The sequence below is a fragment of the Sparus aurata genome, chromosome 12, assembly GCF_900880675.1.
Source record: "Sparus aurata chromosome 12, fSpaAur1.1, whole genome shotgun sequence".
In the NCBI taxonomy this organism is placed as follows: Eukaryota; Metazoa; Chordata; class Actinopteri; order Spariformes; family Sparidae; genus Sparus; species Sparus aurata.
The window spans coordinates 28,499,633-28,509,285 of record NC_044198.1 but is presented as its reverse complement, the minus strand read 5'-3'; the positions used below and the strand labels follow the sequence as shown (position 1 = coordinate 28,509,285).

The 9,653-nt window shown below is 42.4% G+C and overlaps 1 pseudogene; it reads right to left on the bottom strand.

The window, feature by feature from the left end:
* Positions 1 to 2,708: 2,708 nt before the first annotated feature.
* On the bottom strand, positions 2,709 to 9,265 carry LOC115593009 (uncharacterized; annotated as a pseudogene).
* Positions 9,266 to 9,653: the final 388 nt, after the last annotated feature.

The window sequence follows — 9,653 nt, the reverse complement described above, 5'->3', positions numbered from 1 at the left end:
CAAAGGAAAGGAGCGACCAGTTTCCTCCTCTGCCGACTTTCATCAAACCTTGCACAGCAAGAACAGCTTTGTTCAACATTGGAGCCCCAACTTTCTCCTGCAACCACCAGCACCTTCTCTTCAAAGACTGGTAACGTTGAACTGGGCTTAGATAGCAAACCACAGCACGGCTAAGCACAGGACTTTAAACTCTGGTTGATGTGATGTGTTCAATTTATATGTTTGTTCACTGTTTTGATGTTATTGTGACTTCAAGTCAATTTATGGTAGTTGGTAGTTGGTAGTTTGCTTTCGTAGACGGCTAATTAGATGTTAGCTTCACACAGACTCAGAGTCTCTGCATCCAACTAACCATCTTCTATAACCTGGCATCACATCACACACACACACACACACACACACACACACACACACACACTGTATTTAGTACATGTTACTTAGATTGTGTGTTTTCATCTTTGTGTTCAATAAAATACTTTTGAACTTTCTTGCCGTCTATTTAATATTGTACAAGAGTGAATGTTGCCAACCTCTACACTGTCAAGAACTCCAAAATCCTTCAACCATTACTAGCTTTTATGGTACATTTGGTTATTAAGTTAATTATTAACCAGTTATAAACAGTTGTGTACATTTTTATGAGACCGATTTAGCGAAATTGCTATCTTTTCCCTTCTTCAAGGATGGTGCCCAGAGGTGGTCTAATGCAAATTGGATCATATTATTTATACATATTATTATAATTAATATTTATCCAAAATAATCATTAATTATTGATAGCCAAATTTAACCAAAATCTCCCTTTTATTGTTGCATAAACATTACTTAATTGTGCCTTGGGTATTGCAGGGCCCAACACATGTTAGAAAGTATCTGTAGTTTGTAGAAATTTGAACCTGTGGAACAGGAATATTATAATATGAATCATTCTTTAGTTTCCAGCTGGTTATTGAACATTGACTAATTAAACTAAGCTGATTCTCAGTAGAAACTCTGTACAGTGACAGATAATTCTCTGGAGGTTCATCACTTCTACAAACACATGAAAATATTCATCACAGCAGCTTTAAACCTTCTGTTGATTCTCATTTGCAGGAACAAACTTCTATTTTTACTGGATATTCTGTTTCAGTGTTTTAATATTTCACATGTTGTTGTTGTTATCTTTACACTGCACGTTGGTTTTGTCGTCTTTCTCACAGTCGTGTGATTCTCGTCTCTTTATGTTTCATCCTGTAGCGTCAATGTGACACGTAAATATCCTCGTATCCTGTTTCAGGTTTTTCCTGACTGGAAGTTGTCCTGACGCTTCTTTCCTCCCATCATTCATCACTCTCACATAGGAGCTGTAGCTGAGGAGAATAATGAACATCAGTGTTGACCAGTGAAACATAGACAAAATGTCATTTTACTGTTTTTTAAATCATCTCTGATTTAAATCCTTCCATGATCGCTGTAACATCATGTCTACAGAGAAACATCTGGAGGAGCTGCTCAACCCAACTGACCAGAGTATAATTATAACTGACACTGTTCACATGTTAATGTAATTAATACCATTAATAACATCTACAGGACCTGAAACATGACTCAGCATTAATAACACCTCTAACATAATAACATCTGGTTGTACTGGGTTGTAGGACGGAGACAGACTGGACCTCACTGTGTGTGTGTGTGTGTGTGTGTGTGTGTGTGTGTGTGTGTGTGTGTGTGTGTGTGTGTCAACATGCAGCACTAACAGAAACAACATCGAGGTCTTCATGATGTGTTGTCTCACCTGCAGGTCTGTGCAGGTATCCAGCGCTCGCTTTCACTGCAGTGTGGCGTCAACAGAGAATGGACGCACTGAGGGAATATAGACCGTATTCAGGTGACTGTGTGTGTGTGTGTGTGTGTGTGTGTGTGTGTGTGTGTGTTGCCTCAGATCGGACTGACGACCTGAACACAGCAGAGAGTCTGAGGTTCATTCTGCTGTTTGAGGCTATAGAACGTGTTGTTTTAGTCGTAGTTTTTTCAGTATTCTGTGTTTTAGGCTCAATGTAGGGCTGTAATACAGAGAGTGAAGAAGAAGAAGAGGCAAACTGGGAACAAAACCTTCTTCTTTGTCCACACTGTCTTCGCAGTCTTTTTCACTGTCGTCTTCATCATCTTCTTCTTCGTCTCCTCCTCTCAGAGTGGAAACAGCTGATCATCATCTGAGTCAAATTGTTCGCCATCTGAGAACTTATTAAGAAAAGGTGTTAAATTAACTTACATGTGATCATTTCAATGTGAAGAGTTAATGTGTGTAAAATAAACCATTTAGTCTGATTAAATTAAATGACTGCAGTCAAACACATGAACACAAATAACAGGATTTTCTGGAGGGCATTAACTCTATGTGAAGACAAAACCTCAAGTGAACATAAAGACACTTTTACAAAATTAGACAAGCTTTTTCTTAATGTTGACGTTTCTATTGAAAGTTTTAAATGTGATATTAATAAAATAAAATAATAAAACTACACTGATGGATTTATTGGTTTGTTGGCGTGTTGTCTGTTTGGCGAGCAGCCTTCTATCACAGTTTGAATATATGGATACAAATTAATGAACAGATTCACTGTTGATGAAAATATGATGACATCATCACCTCCAGCAGCAGCTGGTCTTCATGAATAAATATAAAACTCAGGACTGTGAACAGGCAGCCTTCAGTGTGTCCATCATGAGCTGGCACAGCTGATGGTCGGCAGCATCCGTCCCAGAGACGTCATGCAGGCAGAGACGGCAGGAAGCTCATCACTGATGGTAGGAAACACCAGACTCTGGTCCAGGAGGTCCTTTAGGAACCAGAACACCTCTCACACTCAATATTCTCAAATATTCAAACACTCTTAAGTACTTCTGTTACCAGCAAAGAGTCATGAGTTCTGGACCAGGATACGTTTCCCTCTTGGCTGGAACAGAACTTTAGATCCTGGCACGACGTGATTGGTCACTTCCTCCAGCCAGAGGAGAATCATCGTCCACTCAGAGACCTCAGTGTGTTCACGACTGGTTCAGACAGCCAGAGTCCACGAGAGCTCTGGAAGAAGATGCCAAACAGAAAGTAAAAAACAAGGAATACAAGATGTTTCTCTCCTGTTGTAAGTAAAAATCTCTATCTCTGTGAAATGTTACTCTCAAGACGATTGTGTCTTACATTACATATAATTACACAGATATACTTTAAATGAAAAAATGTTAAATGATTAAAAAAGTACTCCAAAATTCCATTAAAGTTTGATGAATTAGCTGTTGGGACCTCCTGATTGTAGTGTGCATGTGGATTTACAGACAACGATCACCAGATTACTTTGATACTGAAGAAAAACTTTAAAAACTTGATTTTTAAGGCAGCTCATATAGGGAGTATCTTTTTTGAAGATCTAAGCAGATTAATGGAGCAAACTAACTTTTGACTTCTGGTGTGGTAGAAGAACTTTTATGTTCAGCGGTGCTTTGAGCTAAATGCTAACTAGTAGAGATTTACTGATGCTATTTCACTGTTAGGATTTATACATCTTCATTATGCCCCTCTATGCCCCACGACCCCTCAGTATGCCCCTATGACCCCGGCCTACTAAAAGACTGCCTGTGACTCCCCTCAACAAACACACCACTCATGAAACTGCATACACATCATTCATTGCTCATTAAATTATGACGTCTGCCACACTGTGACACATATAGATTGTCTTTGCCATCTCTTCCTATTATCTCACATTATTAAGAGTTGCACATATCCTGCTGACTGAGATGGTCAAAAGCGAACAGAACATATTCACTCATCCCTTTCACATATGAAGAGGCCTCCAAGGCCAGCGATATCACCTCCCAAATCCCTTGTGCGTATGAGACAGTGAAGGCGCCATAAACAAAGGCAGATAGCGGGGAACAGACAGTTGAGGCCAGGAACAATTTGTTTTCTTCAACAGGGTGACGTCTCCAGGAATCATGGTTCGTGTGCCGAGAAACTGGGACCAGTTTGTGCACCAACGATGGGAGGGCTAAAGTCTAAACCACGGTTTCTCCCCACCTTTTCACTCGATTGTCCAATAATAGTATTCATCCTATCTATATGGTTGACCAATGACAATTCAACACATACGTTGTGACAACAATATATAATGTATTACATGCTGAAATTCTGTCTCTTTTTCTGGGCGACTGGTTGCTTGGCTTTTGCGGCCTGCAATTCTTCAAACAGAGAAAGACCTTGATCAAGCTTTTTTGCTTTTGCTTAATGATACAATTCTTCTTATTAAATAGTTAACAGTACGTCGTAGTCTGTCTTCTATTTGGTCTGTCTACTTTCACCTCTCAAACAAACGAACACGCCTGACAAATTGACCCTCCTTTCACACCAACTAGGTGTGAACAGCTAAGGGAGAGGGAAAGAACTGCACAATCACAATCACCAAAGTTAAATAATCACAAAAATCTTAAATCATAATTAATAATCATGTATCATGAATCTTAACCATAACCATAATCATAAATTCAAAGAATCATAAATCACAATCTTCGATCTTAAATTTTAATTATCAAAAATAATTTTTAATTTATAAGACATAATCACCAACCATAAAACCCTATTCATCATTAATATCACACACCTTTATAAAAATCTAACAAAAATCAAAACAAATGGAGACTTATTGATCTGGCGAAGCAAAACGTGATGGAGGATATATGAAAAGGTATATATTTCTTTTTTTTTTTTTCTTTCTCTTTTCTGTTCATTTCATGTTTGTCTTTCTTCCGTATTTCCCACACCAACAGCAAAAGAAAAACTTCAAGCAATTAATGAAAATAGAAAATAAAAAGGAAAAATAAAAACGTCACAATTAAGTTGAACAACTTAAATAGGCAAAAGAACTTGCGGAGGTAAACCCCCTTGGGTAGGCTCAGTATGAACGGTACCTGGTCAACCATATCTAATCTCAGGATTGGAAATGAGCATGTGTAAAATCAGAAAGTGACAAGCAAATCAACAAACAAGGTGAGTTTAATCAGTGGAAAAGATATAAGAAAATATTATGTAAAATCAAAGTGGTGAATGGGTAAATGTTAGTGTTATTTTTATCATTTCATTTTTTTTTATCCATGCATTTTATTCTTTATTTCCATCATTAAGCCCAGTAAAAATGAAAAAATAAAAATAGAAAATAGGAAAACTCAAGTTGGTAAAAGACTGTAACAGATTTTTAGTATTGTTTTCTTCCTGAGCTTCAATAGGATAGAGTTGTGTGTATTTATTTCAAATTCAACACCAGTAACATCCATGTAATGTAAGAGGGGCATGTGTGATACCTATAGCATCAAAAGGCATCATACCACTAAAGAGGGAGAATTACTATCAGAGTTACACTACACAACAAACAATAGTTCTCTGGAGACCACAGAAGCCTGGCTGTCTAAATGGGTGCCAAGGTCTGTGTCTCTTCGTCTCCATACAAGGGCGGCAGCAGGCAAAGTTTCAGCCGGTAAATTGGAGATCTATTCTTTGGTGCCTGCAACCTGTGTTTTCAAATTAGTTCTAATCTCATTTAAAACACGAGATGGTGGTGAAGCTGGTACACAATGTGTCAGGTGGTGCCAATTAGCTCCTGTTTTACCTTTTACATGGACTACATGTGAGGTGCGTTCAATTACCTCATATGGTCCTGTCCACCTGGGTTCAGACCACTTTATCTTGTGGACCTTTACCTGTACCCAGTCACCCACACTTACAACAGGAGTCTTTGGTTGAGTTGTCTCTGGCACTCCCTCCACACTCTGCACCTGTTTACACAAAACTCGAGTCATGTTAGTCAGAGCAGTCATATAGTCGTCACAGTCAATTTGCCACAGATCCAGAGCGGGGAGGTGTCCCCCCTCTCTAAGTGGGCCTGGCATAGGACGGCCTGTCAACAACTCATGAGGAGTCAAGTGTGTTTTGCTGTGAGGAGAGTTTCTCATTGACATTAACGCCAAAGGCAGAGCATCTACCCATGTGAGTTTAATACCTGCGCAAATTTTGGCAATTTTTCGTTTAAATGTTTGGTTTGCTCTCTCAACTATCCCCTGTGACGCAGGATGATAGACACTTCCGAACCTGTGTGTGATCCCTAACGCTGCCTCTACTTCTGCCAAGCGTTTGTTGTTAAAATGAGATCCGTTGTCTGATCTGATGGAGCGTGGAACTCCATATCGGGGAATGAGTTCATTTCTCAGCCATTTGACAACCGTTTTGGCGTCTTCTTTTCGGCAGGGAATTGCTTCTACCCATTTGTCAATCATCACCAGAAGGTATCTTAAACCCTGCACTCTGTTGTCTGCCCCCATGTCAGTGTAGTCGATGGTGATGTCTTTGAATGGGGCATCTGGGACAGGAAATTTGCCCATTGGGCATTTGTAGACTGGTTTGGGGTTGTGGCCGTTGCACACACTGCACTCAGCCACATAGTTGTTTACCATGTCAGTCATGAATGGATGCCACCATAGAATGTCTATGTTCTTCAACGTGGTCTTTTTGCTCTCATGTGCTGGCCCATGAGCTTGCTTCAGGAGTAGCTGGCACAATTTCGAAGGAGTGACGATTCTTCCATCATGAGATCTCCATAGTCCCTCCTTTTGTGTTGCCCCTTTCTTGATCCATTCATTTTTCTCGTAGACTCCAGCTTCCTCTTGCATGTTTTTGATGTCATTCTCTGTCAGTTCTGGTAAATTTGTGGCTAGGACAGCCATCATTTGTCCTTTGTATCCTCCAGCCTTTTTGGCAGCAGCATCCGCAGCTTCGTTTCCTCTTACTACATCTGAGGATCCTTTGGCATGCCCTTTGCACTTCATGATTGCCACTTCTTTCGGGAGAAGTACAGCTTTGATCAGTTCTTCCAGCTCTATGCTCTCTATGTTTCACAGGTGTGCTGGCAGTTGTCAGAAAACTTCTTCTCATCCATTGTGGACCATCCACATGCACAGCTCCATGAGCATAGGTGGAGTCAGTGTAGATGTTTGCTCTAAGCCCTTCACTCCGTTGTAGGGCTTTTGTCAATCCAATTACCTCAGCCAGTTGTGCTGAGGCCGGTTGTGGGAATATCTCTTGGTCGATGACTTTGTGTTTCTGTTGGTCTTGCTTCACGACCGCATAGGAGGCAACATTGCCATGTTCTCCTTTGTAGCAGCATCCATCTGTGTATAGTGTCAAGTCCGGTGTTAGCAAAGGCTCTGTTTGCAGGTCTGGCCTGAGTCTGATGTCTTTGGCTGCAATTACAGCACAGTCATGTGGGAGGTGTTCTTCTGTTGTCATGTTGGCAGCCATATTGGTCCCTTCGGCGTGGTAGGTGATATGTGGCTGTGTCAATGCAGCTGTGATTTTGATCTTTCTTGCTGCTGAGAAAGTGAATGCACTGGAGTTTAGGAATGCCACTACTCCATGGTTTGTTTTGACTTTGAGTGGATGACACATCACCATGTGTTCCGTCTATGTTATGGCTTTTGCCAGTGCGGCGAGGTGACGAGCACACCCTCCTTGACCTTTTTCCATGTTGTCCAGCTTGGAACTGTGATACATCAACACTCTTCTCTCTCCATCTTTTTTCTGATAGAGGACTGCATTCACAATGCCCTCCTTTTCAGAAACATCCAAGTTAAATGTTGACAAGTAGTCTGGACTTGTTAAAGTTGCAGCAGATGCTAGTGCTTGCTTAGTGCGTGTGAACGCTTCTTCAGCCTCAGGTGTCCAGAACAGTGTGGCAGTGAGGTTTCTGTTTCCAACAACGGACAGCATGTCTCTGAGTGGTTGTGTCAGGTTGACATAGTCCGCAACATGATTCCTGCTGTAACCAGTCAGTCCCAGGAAAGCCAGCATGTGTCGGACTGTAACAGGCTTGCCATGAGTGAGGATAGAGTTTTGCTGGCTTGTCGTCAAAGTGTGGCCTGCTCCAGAGATGGTGCGTCCCAAGAATGTGACAGCAATTCTGCACACCTGGATCTTTTCCTTTTTGACTTTGTAGCCAGATGCTGCCACTTTAGCCAAAAGTGAGTGTGTAGCTGTGAGACAGGTCTCAGCTGTGGGTGCTGCCAACAAAAGATCATCAACGTATTGGATCAAGACGACATCATTTGGCAACACCAAGTCAAGGAGATCTTTTCGGAGTGCAGCATTGAACAGGCCGGGGCTGTCCCTGAATCCTTGTGGGAGACGAGTGTAGGTGTATTGCGCTCCTTTGTACGTGAAAGTGAACAGCTGCCGTGAGGCTTGAGTCAGGGGGAGGCAGAAGAATGCATTTGCCAGGTCGATGACAGTGAAATACTTATGTTGAGGTGTGAGGTTCTGGAGAGCGAGATAGGGGTCAGGTACTGTTAGAGCCGCTACTTCAGTGGCGTTGTTGACTGCTCTGAAGTCTTGAACCATTCTCCATCCTTTGTTACCTGCTTTAGCAACAGGGAGGATAGGTGTGTTCCACTGTGAGCGGCAGGGGATGAGGACGCCTGCTTTCAGCAGTCCTTCAATAGTGTCAGCAATGCCAGCTTCCTGTTCAGGCTTGAGACGGTACTGCAGCCTCCAAACTGGAGACTGATTTGGCAAAGGACGGACATCGACAGGATGTTTGGTGATCAGCCCCACATCGTAAGGACTTGTCGTCCAGAGAGTTGGTGGCAGACTACTGAGCAGGCTTGATGTGTCTTGATGATCAGTTGTGTCCGACTCATAGTACCTGGTGAGGTTTTGTTTCTCCAGTGCCCCTTGATCAGTAGTGTTGCAAGAGATTATCCACATATTAGTCTCTTCATTGCGAAACAATAGGGGCGAATCGGTGGGTGTCCAATGAAGACTTATTGCTTTTTTGATCATCGGGCCCAGTGACTTTGCCTCATGACCCACTCCAATTGCCAGGGTGATGTGAGGTTCTGCTGTGCTTGATGAAGCGTACCATTGGATTTGTTCTGGTGTTAAGAGACAGTGTGCAGCCACACCCTGCTCACCAAGGTAGATGTGTTTGGTTGTAAGGGTTTCAGTCAGACCCTCCTTTTCCTCCTCCCAAGCTTGGAGATACTCTTCATCTGGGGCGGTGAGGTAATTGTAAGTACAATGCAGAGGGTCAGGTGGCTCAGTGTATGTCAGCTGGGTTTGAATCCATGGTCTCCATTCCATGTATGTGTACAGGATGTGTGGAGTTTTTTCTCCTGCTGGCTGTAGTCTGGACCGGAACACTTGTGTTTGCCTTTCTTTAGGCTCCTGGGTGGGTGCCATGTACAAAATCCTTTGGCAGGTGTCAGCCGGTATCGACGGGGATTGGATCAGCAGGCCTTCTTTAGAACACTGTATTGTCAGTCCCAATTTGGTGAGGAGATCTTTTCCCAGGAGACTGACAGGGCATTTCTCACCAATGATTGTGCAGGTAACCATTGGCTCCGCTGAAGGTGATGTCAGCTGTCCTGCACCGGACTCAAGACCCCGTCAATAAGCTTGTGGTTGATAGCCAGCCGGTGATATCTGGCTGACTTGTGGCGGCTGCCCAACTGCAGTGTTGACTGGTGCTCCACTGTAAATTGGCATGTGTCCACCTACAGCGTTAATCGGTGCTCTGCTGAAAATGGGACAATACCCCTGCCACTGTGGATTCTGGCCTGAATGGGTT